General features: G+C 40.9%; 1 protein-coding gene across 1 annotated transcript in view; it reads left to right on the plus strand.

Moving 5' to 3' along the window:
- The window catches only part of LOC141127596 (uncharacterized), a 74,666-nt gene that overhangs the window by 3,184 nt on the left and 56,337 nt on the right, over window positions 1–15,145 (plus strand). The window lies entirely within an intron of this gene.

A 15,145-nucleotide genomic window follows, 5' to 3' on the forward strand; every position in this document is an offset into this window, starting at 1 on the left:
CATGTTCTCCCCAGCAGACTGATCCTCTGAAGAAGACCCCAATTGTAGGGGTTGAAACGCGTCAGCTTTAATGTTCATGTTTCAAAGTTATGATTATGAACAAATGTCTGCTTGTGTATGTTCAGCTCACTTTTTAAATAATTCCCACTGAAGCTCACTGTTTTTTAACTTTGATGGTCTATTATTACTTAATAAAAATTGTGATACTTTTTTCATACAACTGAGTCTTTATCCATTATTGCGCTGCCTAAAAACCCCAATGTGGGGAAACCTTCTTTCTTCTAGGGCAGTTAGTATTAGCCCCCTGTAGGTCTAGGGTACCCCCCTAACCCCCCTAATAAAGTTTTAACCCCTTGATCACCCCCTGTCGCCAGTGTCGCTAAGTGATCATTTTTCTGATCGCTGTACTAGTGTCACTGGTGACGCTAGTTAGGGACGTAAATATTTAGGTTCACCGTCAGCGTTTTATAGCGACAGGGACCCCCATATACTATCTTATAAATGTTTTAACCCCTTGATTGCCCCCTAGTTAACCCTTTCACCACTGATCACCGTATAACCGTTACGGGTGACGCTGGTTAGTTCGTTTATTTTTTATAGTGTCAGGGCACCCGCCGTTTATTACCTAATAAAGGTTTAGCCCCCTGATCGCCTGGCGGTGATATGCGTCGCCCCAGGCAGCGTCAGATTAGTGCCAGTACCGCTAACACCCACGCACGCAGCATACGCCTCCCTTAGTGGTATAGTATCTGAACGCATCAATATCTGATCCGATCAGATCTATACTAGCGTCCCCAGCAGTTTAGGGTTCCCAAAAACGCAGTGTTAGCGGGATCAGCCCAGATACCTGCTAGCACCTGCGTTTTACCCCCTCCGCCCAGCCCAGCCCAGCCCACTCAAGTGCAGTATCGATCGATCACTGTCACTTACAAAACACTAAACGCATAACTGCAACGTTCGCAGAGTCAGGCCTGATCCCTGCGATCGCTAACAGTTTTTTTGGTAGCATTTTGGTGAACTGGTAAGCACCAGCCCCAAGCAGCGTCAGGTTAGCGCCAGTAGCGCTAACACCCACGCACGCACCGTACACCTCCCTTAGTGGTATAGTATCTGAACAGATCAATATCTGATCCGATCAGATCTATACTAGCGTCCCCAGCAGTTTAGGGTTCCCAAAAACGCAGTGTTAGCGTAATCAGCCCAGATACCTGCTAGCACCTGCGTTTTGCCCCTCCGCCCGGCCCAGCCCAGCCCACCCAAGTGCAGTATCGATCGATCACTGTCACTTACAAAACACTAAACGCATAACTGCAGCATTCGCAGAGTCAGGCCTGATCACTGCGATCGCTAACAGTTTTTTTGGTAGCATTTTGGTGAACTGGTAAGCACCAGCCCCAAGCAGTGTCAGGTTAGCGCCAGTACCGCTAACACCCATGCACGCAGCGTACACCTCCCTTAGTGGTATAGTATCTGAACGGATCAATATCTGATCCGATCAGATCTATACTAGCATCCCCAGCAGTTTAGGGTTCCCAAAAACGCAGTGTTAGCGGGATCAGCCCAGATACCTGCTAGCACCTGCGTTTTGCCCCTCCGCCCGGCCCAGCCCAGCCCACCCAAGTGCAGTATCGATCAATCACTGTCACTTACAAAACACTAAACGCATAACTGCAGCGTTCGCAGAGTCAGGCCTGATCCCTGCGATCGCTAACAGTTTTTTTGGTAGCGTTTTGGTGAACTAGCAAGCACCAGTGGCCTAGTACACCCCGGTCGTAGTCAAACCAGCACTGCAGTAACACTTGGTGACGTGGCTAGTCCCATAAGTGCAGTTCAAGCTGGTGAGGTGGCAAGCACAAGTAGTGTCCTGCTGCCACCAAGAAGAAGACCAACACAGGCCCGTCGTGCCCATAATGCCCTTCCTGCTGCATTCGCCAATCCTAATTGGGAACCCACCACTTCTGCAGCGCCCGTACTTCCCCCATTCACATCCCCAACCAAATGCAGTCGGCTGCATGAGAGGCATTTTCTTTATGTCCTCCCGAGTACCCCTACCCAGCAAACCCCCCAAAAAAGATGTTGTGTCTGCAGCAAGCGCGGATATAGGCGTGACACCCGCTATTATCGTCCCTCCTGTCCTGACAATCCTGGTCTTTGCATTGGTGAATGTTTTGAACGCTACCATTCACTAGTTGAGTATTAGCGTAGGGTACAGCATTGCACAGACTAGGCACACTTTCACAGGGTCTCCCAAGATGCCATCGAATTTTGAGAGACCCGAACCTGGAACCGGTTACAGTTATAAAAGTTAGTTACAAAAAAAAGTGTAAAAAAATATATATATATACAGTATATAATAAAAAAAAATAGTTGTCGTTTTATTGTTCTCTCTCTCTCTCTATTCTCTCTCTATTGTTCTGCTCTTTTTTACTGTATTCTATTCTGCAATGTTTTATTGTTATTATGTTTTATCATGTTTGCTTTTCAGATATGCAATTTTTTATACTTTACCGTTTACTGTGTTTTATTGTTAACCATTTTTTTGTTTTCAGGTACGCCATTCACGACTTTGAGTGGTTATACCAGAATGATGCCTGCAGGTTTAGGTATCATCTTGGTATCATTCTTTTCAGCCAGAGGTCGGCTTTCATGTAAAAGCAATCCTAGTGGCTAATTAGCCTCTAGACTGCTTTTACAAGCAGTGGGAGGGAATGCCCCCCCCCCACCGTCTTCCGTGTTTTTCTCTGGCTCTCCTGTCTCAACAGGGAACCTGAGAATGCAGCCGGTGATTCAGCCAGCTGACCATAGAGCTGATCAGAGACCAGAGTGGCACCAAACATCTCTATGGCCTAAGAAACCGGAAGCTACGAGCATTTCATGACTTAGATTTCGCCGGATGTAAACAGCGCCATTGGGAAATTGGGAAAGCATTTTATCACACCGATCTTGGTGTGGTCAGATGCTTTGAGGGCAGAGGAGAGATCTAGGGTCTAATAGACCCCAATTTTTTCAAAAAAGAGTACCTGTCACTACCTATTGCTATCATAGGGGATATTTACATTCCCTGAGATAACAATAAAAATGATTAAAAAAAAAAAATGAAAGGAACAGTTTAAAAATAAGATAAAAAAGCAAAAAAATAATAAAGAAAAAAAAAAAAGCACCCCTGTCCCCCCCTGCTCTCACGCAAAGGCGAACGCAAGCGTCGGTCTGGCGTCAAATGTAAACAGCAATTGCACCATGCATGTGAGGTGTCACCGCGAACGTCAGATCGAGGGCAGTAATTTTAGCAGTAGACCTCCTCTGTAAATCTAAAGTGGTAACCTGTAAAGGCTTTTAAAGGCTTTTAAAAATGTATTTAGTTTGTCGCCACTGCACGTTTGTGCGCAATTTTAAAGCATGTCATGTTTGGTATCCATGTACTCGGCCTAAGATCATCTTTTTTATTTCATCAAACATTTGGGCAATATAGTGTGTTTTAGTGCATTAAAATTTAAAAAAGTGTGTTTTTTCCCCAAAAAATGCGTTTGAAAAATCGCTGCGCAAATACTGTGTGAAAAAAAAAAATGAAACACCCACCATTTTAATCTGTAGAGCATTTGCTTTAAAAAAATATATAATGTTTTGGGGTTAAAAGTAATTTTCTTGCAAAAAAAAATAATTTTTTCATGTAAACAAAAAGTGTCAGAAAGGGCTTTGTCTTCAAGTGGTTAGAAGAGTGGGTGATGTGTGACATAAGCTTCTAAATGTTGTGCATAAAATGCCAGGACAGTTCAAAACCCCCCCAAATGACCCCATTTTGGAAAGTAGACACCCCAAGCTATTTGCTGAGAGTCATGTCGAGTCCATAGAATATTTTATATTGTGACACAAGTTGCGGGAAAGAGACTAATTTTTTTTTTGCACAAAGTTGTCACTAAATGATATATTGCTCAAACATGCCATGGGAATATGTGAAATTACACCCCAAAATACATTCTGTTGCTTCTCCTGAGTACGGGGATACCACATGTGTGAGACTTTTTGGGAGCCTAGCCGCGTACGGGACCCCGAAAACCAAGCACTGCCTTCAGGGTTTCTAAGGGCGTAAATTTTTTATTTCACTCTTCACTGCCTATCACAGTTTCGGAGGCCATGGAATGCCCAGGTGGCACAAACCCCCCCCAAATGACCCCATTTTGGAAAGTAGACACCCCAAGCTATTTGCTGAGAGGTATAGTGAGTATTTTGCAGATCTCACTTTTTGTCACTAAGTTTTTAAAATTGAAAAAAGAAAAAAAAATGTTTTTTCTTGTCTTTCTTCATTTTCAAAAACAAATGAGAGCTGCAAAATACTCACTATGCCTCTCAGCAAATAGCTTGGGGTGTCTACTTTCCAAAATGGGGTCATTTGGGGGGGTTGTGCCACCTGGGCATTCCATGGCCTCCAAAACTTTGTTAGGCAGTGAAGAGTGAAATCAAAAATTTACACCCTTAGAAATCCTGAAGGCAGTGATTGGTTTACGCAGATAGGCTCCCAAAAAGTCCCACACATGTGGTATCCCCATACTCAGGAGAAGCAGCTAAATGTATTTTGGGGTGCAATTCCACATATGCCCATGGCCTGTGTGGGCAATATATCATTTAGTGACAACTTTGTGCAAAAAAAAAAAAAGATTTGTCACATTCCCGCAACTTGTGTCAAAATATAAAATATTCCATGGACTCAACATGCCTCTCAGCAAATAGCTTGGGGTGTCTACTTTCCAAAATGGGGTCATTTGGGGGGGTTTTGTGCCATCTGGGCATTTTATGGCCCTCAAAACTGTGATAGGTAGTGAGGAGTGAAATCAAAAATTTACGCCCTTAGAAATCCTGAAGGCGGTGATTGGTTTTCGGGGCCCCGTATGCGGCTAGGCTCCCAAAAAGTCCCACACATGTGGTATCCCTGTACTCAGGAGAAGCAGCTGAATGTATTTTGGGGTGCAATTCCACATATGCCCATGGCCTGTGTGAGCAATATATCATTTAGTGACAACTTTTTGTAAATATTTTTTTTTTTTTGTCATTATTCAATCACTTGGGACAAAAAAAATAAATATTCAATGGGTTCAACATGCCTCTCAGCAATTTCCTTGGGGTGTCTACTTTCCAAAATGGGATCATTTGGGGGGGTTTTGTACTGCCCTGCCATTTTAGCACCTCAAGAAATGACATAGGCAGTCATAAACTAAAAGCTGTGTAAATTCCAGAAAATGTACCCTAGTTTGTAGACGCTATAACTTTTGCGCAAACCAATAAATATACGCTTATTGACACTTTTTTTACCAAAGACATGTGGCCGAATACATTTTGGCCTAAATGTATGACTAAAATTGAGTTTATTGGATTTTTTTATAACAAACAGTGGAAAACATCATTTTTTTTCAAAATTTTCGGTCTTTTTCCGTTTATAGCGCAAAAAATAAAAACGACAGAGGTGATCAAGTACCATCAAAAGAAAGCTCTATTTGTGGGAAGAAAGGGATGCAAATTTAGTTTGGGTACAGCATTGCATGACCGCGCAATTAGCAGTTAAAGCGACGCAGTGCCAAATTGGAAAAAGTCCTCTGGTCCTTAAGCAGCATAATGGTCCGGTCCTTAAGTGGTTAAATTATTATGAGGTAAAGGGGGGGAGGTTACCTATTCTCATGTATAGGGGAAATGTTCCTAACATATACAGTCCTTGTTATTACATTTGTAATAGAAAAATAACATTTTAAAAAACAAGTTTAGTTTATTTACTGAAAAATATATACTTTTACTGTATTTCACGCATAATGTTTTTTATATACACTGCATTTCACCATCCCAGTGTAACAAAACAACCTTCAATTTGGAAAACTACTCTAAACTTAGTTTTATTTTTTTATCTTTCCATAATTTCCATTTATTTCTGGAAATAGACATTTTGTTTTCCCACGGCTTAAAAATTTCCAGAAATCTCTAATAAATCTCTAATAAATCTGTTTTTTTTTATATTCATATGTTGGATTTATATCCCTGTTTTCCACCCCAGAAAGTCTGATGTTTTTTCTCCTTGGTTAAACTAGATGGATTTTGTGCCTTTTTTCAACCTGACTAACTATGTAACTATGTAACACAGGAAATTTGGGCCAAATGTGACATTTCCAACTTCATCAAAATATTTTTGGCCATAGGGGAGGGGGCAATGTTAACTGACAGGACTTCCTCAGCTTTTGTATAATCACCAAAAAAAATTCTGTTTTAAGGAACATATCTGCATATTGCAAGAAACATTTATTATATACAAATTCAATTTATTCATATTAATAAGCTTGAAATTTTCCACTAATCTGTCTTTACTGAAAAATGAATGTAATGATTTGGCATGGATTAGGGTTACGATCACAGTGGAACCACAGATTGCGAGTAACGCGGTTAACGAGCGTTTCGCAATATGAGCAATGTATTTTTGAAAATCGGAACTCGGTTTGCGAGTGTTGTCTCGCAAAACGAGCATGATTCAGGCCAAAGTGCTGTGCAGTACCGCTTTTGGCCTGAGGTGGGGGGGCCGGAGCCGAGCAGAGTCGAACGTCACGCTCGGAAATGCACGGAAAGGCCCGAGTACAGCACGGCTGACCTTGGCAAATCTCGGGTAGGAAGTCTTTCCGAGGTTTGCCGAGGTAAGCCGAAGTGTGCTCAGGCTTTTTTGGCCATTTCCGAGGCTCTCCGGCGCCCCCCGCCTCTGGCCGCATGCGGTATTGCATCCCATTGAAGTCAATGCAGAACAAATTATATTCGTTTCCATTGACTTCAATGGGAAAACTTGCTTTGATATGCGAGTACTTTGGATTCCGAGCATGGAACTCCTGGAACGGATTTTGCTCGTAATCCGAGGTTCCACTGTACTGCACTTTGTGTTCTCATCTTAGCTCTTGCACTAACTTACCTAATAAAACTGCCACCTTTATTTTTATAGATTACTTGATAATGAGAAGGTGAGCTGCCTTTAAATGCAGTGGAACGGATCTGCTGTGCATAAATTGTACCAAATATAAAATAGGAATCTATTGTACAGTACATATACATAACAGTACAAAACTCATTGGATCTTCTTAAATGGCATTGTATATGCATAGTTTACTCATTTTAATGCTCCTCATTTCCCCCAACCCTATTCTGGCAGCAGTGAATGGTGTGCACAAGTGAAGGCATAACATGCTTGTAATGACTATACTCAACTTAATTGTCATGCATGTGTGTCTTTAAGTACAACTAAAGGCAAAACCTTTTTTTTTTCTAGTTTTGGAAAGAGTGGAGATTGAACACCTGTTAGTTTTTATTGTTGTGCCCCCGTCAGGGAGATTCGCCCTCTCTATTTGTCCCGTTTACCATTATCATTGAAAGTAAATGAAAATCCCAAATTTTGGGTTGTCCCCGGAAAAGTAATAGAGGGGAAATCTTCCAATGGTAACATTAGTTCTGGTGATCTGAGGGTCCCCAAGGGAGTCCCTTAATTTGCAGGGATTTCTTCTCATGTCCTGTTTTGTTTATGGGACAGAGATCTCCCCAGTGGGGCACAGATGGCAAAAAATAAACTGACCGGGGTTATGACCTTCCCTTACTGTATCCGAAATGAAAAAATGTATTTGCCTATAGTTCTACTTTAAGGTATACAAAAAGAGAGTATCTTCCATCACGTGAGTTTCATGTTAGCAATAGTAATTCATTTTTTATATAACGCATAAAGTTGCTGCCATGATTTCAGAATTTAGTGGTAGTTCATGAATAGCATTAAGGTATTGGAGGTCCACTACATGTTGATAGTCTTGCGGTTTCTAAATTATAATGATGATAAATTACCTATAATTTCATGTTACATATTCTGTTGGGCCCATATTGGAGGCTTTCATGCTGTAAAAGCGTATTTTTATCTAATAAAATCACAAATATTTAAACAGTCTATGAACAAGTAGAAACTAACTAATTTTAGGACATTCAATTTTAATCGATATAGATTCAAATGGAATTCAAATCGAATTTGAATCAAATTCAATTAGAAAAAGGGTGGAAAAATCGAATTGAAAACTAAATGAAAACGAAACAAATAACAAATACGAATCATTCTAACATAACAACTGTAATTAAACTAAATTTTTAACCTAAAGTGGTTGTAAAGGCACAAGGCTTTTTACCATCATGCATTCTATGCATGAAGGTAAAACAACCTGTGTGCAGCAGCCCCCCTAATACTTACCTGAGCCCCCTCTCGATCCAGTGATGTCCAAGAGAGCCTTGCCTCTCCGGGTACTCACACTTCTGATTGGCTTTTGACAGCAGCAGAAGCCATTGTCAATCACAACCAGTGAGCCAATCAGGAGACGGAGGGGGCAGGGCTGAGCCACTGCTCCATGTGTGAATGGACACACAGAGCCAGGGGTTGGTAGTGTGCCTGCTTGGGTGTCCCCACAGCAAGTTGTTTGCTGTGGGGGCACCCGGCAGGAGAGAGGTGCCAGGAGCACCATTGTGGGACCCAAGGAGAGGAGGGTCTGGGATGCTCTGTGAAAAATCATTGCACAGAGCAGGTAAGTATGATATATTTTTTATTTAAAAAAAAAAAAGGCTTTAATATTGCTCTAATTAATCCAATTGAAACAAAACAAAACTTTTTTTTCATTCTGCACATATCTATATCCCATCACACACTGCCTTACTGCATCACAGAATAGATCGTGTTTTACCACTCTAGACTATACCTCACTCATTACTATAGCACCTCTTTTTTTATTTACACCCACTTCTTCCTTTAATGTGGCCATACACTGTAAAATCTGACTGTACAATCTCCTTTAGATCTACCATCTGTGCAAGGGCCTTTCTGATTTAATACAAATTGAATAGATTGTTCAGTTTGGTTATCCTATTCCATAGTTTTGGTAAATCTAAAATAAATTGTACAGAGATTGTACAATTAGATGGCATAATGTATGGCTAGGTTTATACAAGTACTAGGGAGGGAGTGGATAGAGACACAAAGCTGTCATCGTTCTTATGTAAACACACCAATTTCACTTTCAGGCCCCATTCACATCTAGCATAGTAGGAGCGCACATTCTTTTCCATGACACGCATAGGGCTTCCCTACACGCAACAAATAGGTCAAAGTAGCTCATGAACATTTTGGCGCGTTGCTGTTTGCACATTTTTTTCACACGTTTTGTTGCGTTTGTCACACATTTTTGCATGGGCCAAAATACATGTTTGAGTCCGCGTTTGGGGTGCCATTAGCAATTAATGGCACTGAAAAGCTTGACTAGTTCATTTTAGGTGTTTAAATGTGGCCATGCACTATACAATCCAGTTGTACAATCTCTGTACAATCTCTTTAGATTTACCAAAACAATATAAAAGAAGGACACACCTTTCTATCCAATCACTCTGTATCCAGTCAGAAGGGCCCTTGCATTACATAGTTGATGGTATATCTAAAGGAGATTGTACAATCAGATTGTATAGTGTATGCTGAGCTTTACAGACTTCCAAGGACACACTTCTCCTGTTTCAATACTACAGCTCTGCTCCACATAGGGCCCTTATGTGATCGCTCAACTCCTGCACACTCTGCCAAATGAATGATCTATGCAAGATGAAGGTAAGGTACAAAACAATCGATCAGCAGAGGAAGGCACTGCTATGTATTCAGGGGGGATGGTGCTCATTGATAATGTCTGCATTGGAGAAGCATATAACTACAGAGGTGGGCAGGAGCAATCTCCTGGAGGGGGGAGGCAGGTGCACAGTGTTTGTTAATGAGGCCAGCTACTAAAGGACATATACCAGGAAGTAATGGAGGAGTTTTCTATAGGAGACACTGGAGGCTGAGGAAAGCCTGCCCTATTGTTCTATGAATATGATGGGATTTCTGATTAAACATTATGATAATGACAAATTGAAAGTCGATAAGCAGATTCAAACGCTCTTGTCAAAAATAGTCATTTTCAGCTATGTGAAACAAAATAATGATCTTGGTATACATTTAGAATGGTATATTATAAATATTATCCACAAAAAAAGGGAAAAAACGTTGTGAGAGATCAACTGGCCTTTCAAATTGGAAAAGCATACAAGTGGGACAGCAGCCCAAATAGGAAATGGTTTAGACAGAGCCCAAATAATTACAATGTTAGAAACTTTGAGGCTGGTGATAACTCAGATACTGCTTTGTTCTTGCACCAGTCCATTGATGGTTAATGGCACTGTGGTAAAAGGTGGAGGGAATAGTAACAGATCTATACATACAGATAATGGTAAGCAAAAAAATATGTCACCCACTGATGACGAAGTCACTGAGATAATTAACAGTGGACAAGATACAGGTTTGGATGCAAATAATGAGACTAACAATAGTCTCAATGTTTATAAGCATTCACTTTATATTATGGCAGGGGCAATTCCCAAATATAGTTTAACACTATGAAACACAAAAGAACACAGGCACATGGGCTATACTCCACAGAAAGGTTCAATATGGACCGATATCTAACCAGAAAGCCTTGAATGTGAGCAGTGAAATGTAAATGATCAATATATCATCTTATGAGCTGTCTAATGTTGAAGTATAAGTTCTAGAATTAGGCTTCTGTCCATCTAAAAATGTTGATAATTTCCATCTTGCACAGGAAATTTTACTATTTGCGCACAGAAAATTGAGTACTGTCCGTGATACTTTTTTATTTGCACTAACATACAATTTTTCAGGACAAGCTTTCGGGGTATGTCCCCTTCTTCAAGGTCCAAGCAGTACTGCTTGGACCTTGAAAAAAGGGACATACCCCGAAAGCTTATCCTGAAAAAATTGTATGTTAGTGCAAATAAAAAAAGTATCACGAACAGTACCCAATTTTCTCTGTCACAACTGCACTAATACGGCTACAATCAAATCATCTATTTGCGCACAAATTTACCAGGTTGAACAACCATTTGAAATATTTACGGAGAAAGATTACATTTACCTGAGATTGGTGTCTGTTGAAATGCTCAAGTGTTTGAATAAGGGGGTTATAGAAACCAACTCCAAATTGTCTCTAGAAATCACAGGAAAATAAAATAGCCCAAAACACTAGTATTTTGATTGAAAATTACTTGAGGACACTTGTAGAAAGATTGCCATCTTGCATTATAAAGCGGGGGAATTCCAATGCGCTACCTTATACTAGAGGGAAATTTAAAAGTTTAAGCGTATATAAAGTAAATAAGATTTCCGCGCTCACAGACCTAAGGCTTGCAGCCTCCCCTTACTCACCCCCCACAGGGATGAGATAAGCAAGAAAAATGATATGTGAATAGGGGCAAATGGCGCTACCTAAATTGGATAAGTAAAGTTGTGTGTTAGCTAGGAAACTATATATCCTGTGTACTCTCCTCAAAGTAGGCTAAACAGTGCATTTGTTCAAAAAAATAAAAATAAAAATATAGAGTATACTTAAAAAATGTGTGTATGTGTGCCCAATGGGATTAGTATCCCATACCTATAAGTGCAGACAAATATATACAAGCATACAAAAGAAATATATGTATAAAACAAGTATGCAAACAATTCATCAGTGGTGGTGACACCAAATTGCAAATACTACATGTAGCACTAACACAGCCCCCCTAATGATGTATAAGGGGTTAACGTAGACCAAATCCTCCTTCCAACTGTTATACTAGCTGGAAATGACTATATAATCAGTCCACGGCCAGTGCCATATATTGGTTGAATATTCACACTATATCTCTGCTGTGCACAATATATAAAGCTGGTGAGGCAAACCCAGCCCTCTTCTTCACCATGAGAACAGACAATTGTAAATTGTGACAGCATATAAAAACCAAAATATGCCAAAGATATATCAAACGTGTCAAAAATTAAAATTGAAAAATGCAAAATAATTAGTGGAGTAATAAAAGACAGTGTTGTGAAAGTCCTAATTAACAATCAGTTCATTCAGGAGTTCCTGCGTAGAGTGACTTTAGTGATGGCAACGATAAATCTCCAGTGACTTAGGTGCTCCCCCTCAAGGGTCCCCACTCACCAGCTCCCCGCACCCCTGCAGGGGTAATAGGTATGTAATATCACCGGTGTTGTCTTGAAATCCAACGGAGTTGTTCCTAAAGGGCTTCTGCTCCGGGTGTGAGTGTCCTTCACGATTAGGTTTTTTCCTCATACAAAAGAAAACAGGGCTCCCATAGTGTGATACCGTATAAATTTTATTAAAAATATGCTAGGTCCAAGACCAAAAATAAAAAACAAATAAAAGATGAAATAAAGTTTAAAAACCAGTTAACCACTCCAAAAGGAGTGTAGGTATCACACTGCGCAAGCCCGGAGAAGAGCTCGTGGATGCGAACTGTCAGCTGAGCGGCGTGCAGTCGGCGAGAGTGTGGAACGCAGTTGGGGCGCACGCTGCTCAGCTGACAGTTCGCATCCACGAGCTCTTCTCCGGGCTTGATCTCCCTTGCGCAGTGTGATACTTACACTCCTTTTGGAGTGGTTAACTGGTTTTTAAACTTTATTTAATCTTTTATTTGTTTTTTATTTTTGGTCGTTGGACCTAGCATATTTTTAATAAAATTTATACGGTATCACACTATGGGAGCCCTGTTTTCTTTTGTATGAGGAGAAAACCTAATCGTGAAGGACACTCACACCCGGAGCAGAAGCCCTTTAGGAACAACTCCATTGGATTTCAAGACAACACCAGTGATATTACATACCTATTACCCCTGCAGGGGTGCGGGGAGCTGGTGAGTGGGGACCCTTGAGGGGGAGCACCTAAGTCACTGGAGATTTATCATTGCCATCACTAAAGTCACTCTACGCAGGAACTCCTGAATGAACTGATTGTTAATTAGGACTTTCACAACACTGACTTTTATTACTCCACTAATTATTTTGCATTTTTCAATTTTAATTTTTGACACGTTTGATATATCTTTGGCATATTTTGGTTTTTATATGCTGTCACAATTTACAATTGTCTGTTCTCATGGTGAAGAAGAGGGCTGGGTTTGCCTCACCAGCTTTATATATTGTGCACAGCGGAGATATAGTGTGAATATTCAACCAATATATGGCACTGGCCGTGGACTGATTATATAGTCATTTCCAGCTAGTATAACAGTTGGAAGGAGGATTTGGTCTACGTTAACCCCTTATACATCATTAGGGGGGCTGTGTTAGTGCTACATGTAGTATTTGCAATTTGGTGTCACCACCACTGATGAATTGTTTGCATACTTGTTTTATACATATATTTCTTTTGTATGCTTGTATATATTTGTCTGCACTTATAGGTATGGGATATTAATTCCATTGGGCACACATACACACATTTTTTAAGTATACTCTATATTTTTATTTTTTTGAACAAATGCACTGTTTAGCCTACTTTGAGGAGAGTACACAGGATATATAGTTTCCTAGCTAACACACAACATTACTTATCCAATTTAGGTAGCGCCATTTGCCCCTATTCACATATCATTTTTCTTAAAAGTTTAAGCAGCTACTCACATCTGTATAATGTATCCCCACAAGAAATAAACAATTCAAGTTACTAAGCGATGTGGCGCTTTGCCTGTACAAGCAAAGCTCCACATCACTTAGTAACTTTAGTCATCTTGCATTATATATATACTATACATTTACTTACAACAACTGATGGAATCTGTTTATGGGATGAGACACTTGGTGACAACTGATGTTGAGACGTTGTATTCTAGTATACCTTATGAAAAATACTTGGAGGTTGTGACAGCAAATGGAGATAGACTCACAGGCATGCAGTGCTTATATTGTTTGCCTTTTAAAGTTTATCCCAATGCATAATATTTTCATCTGTGATGGCTCCCACTACTTCTAGGTGCACGGAGCAGCTATGGGGACAACTTGTGCCCTATTGTGCGCTAACCTGTACCTGTGGGAGTGGGGGCATTGGCTTTTCTCTTTTGAGGACTTGCCAATGTGCCTGTGCCACATTTAGGCGAGGAACAGGTACATTAGAGATACCCTGATCCTTTGGGGGGGTCCACTGAATTTATTATTTGAATTTTTGGAACACCTAAAAAGCAATACCCCAGGGGACATACATGTGTGTATTATGTCCATACTCCCAGTGTATAGAGAAAGATAAGACAGTGGTTTTACCTAATGGAAAAAAATCTAATTATGAGGCATTTTGTGCATTTAAATATAATTGAGGTTATTTATCTTTTGAGATGTGGGTGTTTTTAAGAGTTCAGGGCTTACTACGCATGCACAATAGCGCGTTGCTGCAAGAGGAAATCCGTGCCAACTGAGCATGCGCCAAAGACGCCTCAGTGCACCAACCCACACCTGCGCAGAAGACCTGATGGAAAAAGGCAGGAAAATGCCCAGAAGGTGCACAGGAAGTGACCTCAACCTGATGGAAATAGGCGGGAAAATGGCCAGGAGGCGCACAGGAAGTGACCTCAACCTGATGGAAAAGACGGGAAAATGCCCATTAGGTGCACGGGAAGTGACCTCAACCTAATGCGAAAAAGGCGGGAAAATGCCCAGGAGGCGCACAGGAAGTGACCTCAAACTTCCCTATATAAGCCCAGCCCAGACACTGCCAAATTGCTGGATTATCTTCAGTCCCCCTTGTTCCTGTGCTAGTATGTGATCTGTCTGAACTTGTTGTGACCTGGAAACCTATTTGACTACTCTTGATTGCTGCTTGCCATTGACCTCGGATTTGTACCTTGACCATTCTACTTCTTTGCCTCTTTTGCCAGATTGAAACCGACTCCGGCTTGGATCTTGACCATTCTTCTTCTGATTAACCCTTTTATACTTCATGCCAAGCTCGGATCGGAATTTCGGCCCGTAAAAGACGAGAGAGATGAGAGTTTTTCGTTGGAAAATGCGACCGTGTGTATGCTCCATCGGACTTTTGCTGGCCAAATTCCAGCCAGCAAAAGACTGAGAGCATGTTTTCAATTTTTCGGTCGGGAAAAGTTCCTATCCGAAAATGCGATCGTCTGTGGAAATTCCGATGTGCAAAATTCCTATGCATGCTTGGAAACAATTCGACGCATGCTCTGAAGCATTGAACTTAATTTTCTCGGCTCGTCGTAGTGTTGTACGTCACCGCGTTCT

This window comes from Aquarana catesbeiana, linkage group LG02, assembly GCF_042186555.1.
Source record: "Aquarana catesbeiana isolate 2022-GZ linkage group LG02, ASM4218655v1, whole genome shotgun sequence".
NCBI classification, from domain to species: domain Eukaryota; kingdom Metazoa; phylum Chordata; class Amphibia; order Anura; family Ranidae; genus Aquarana; species Aquarana catesbeiana.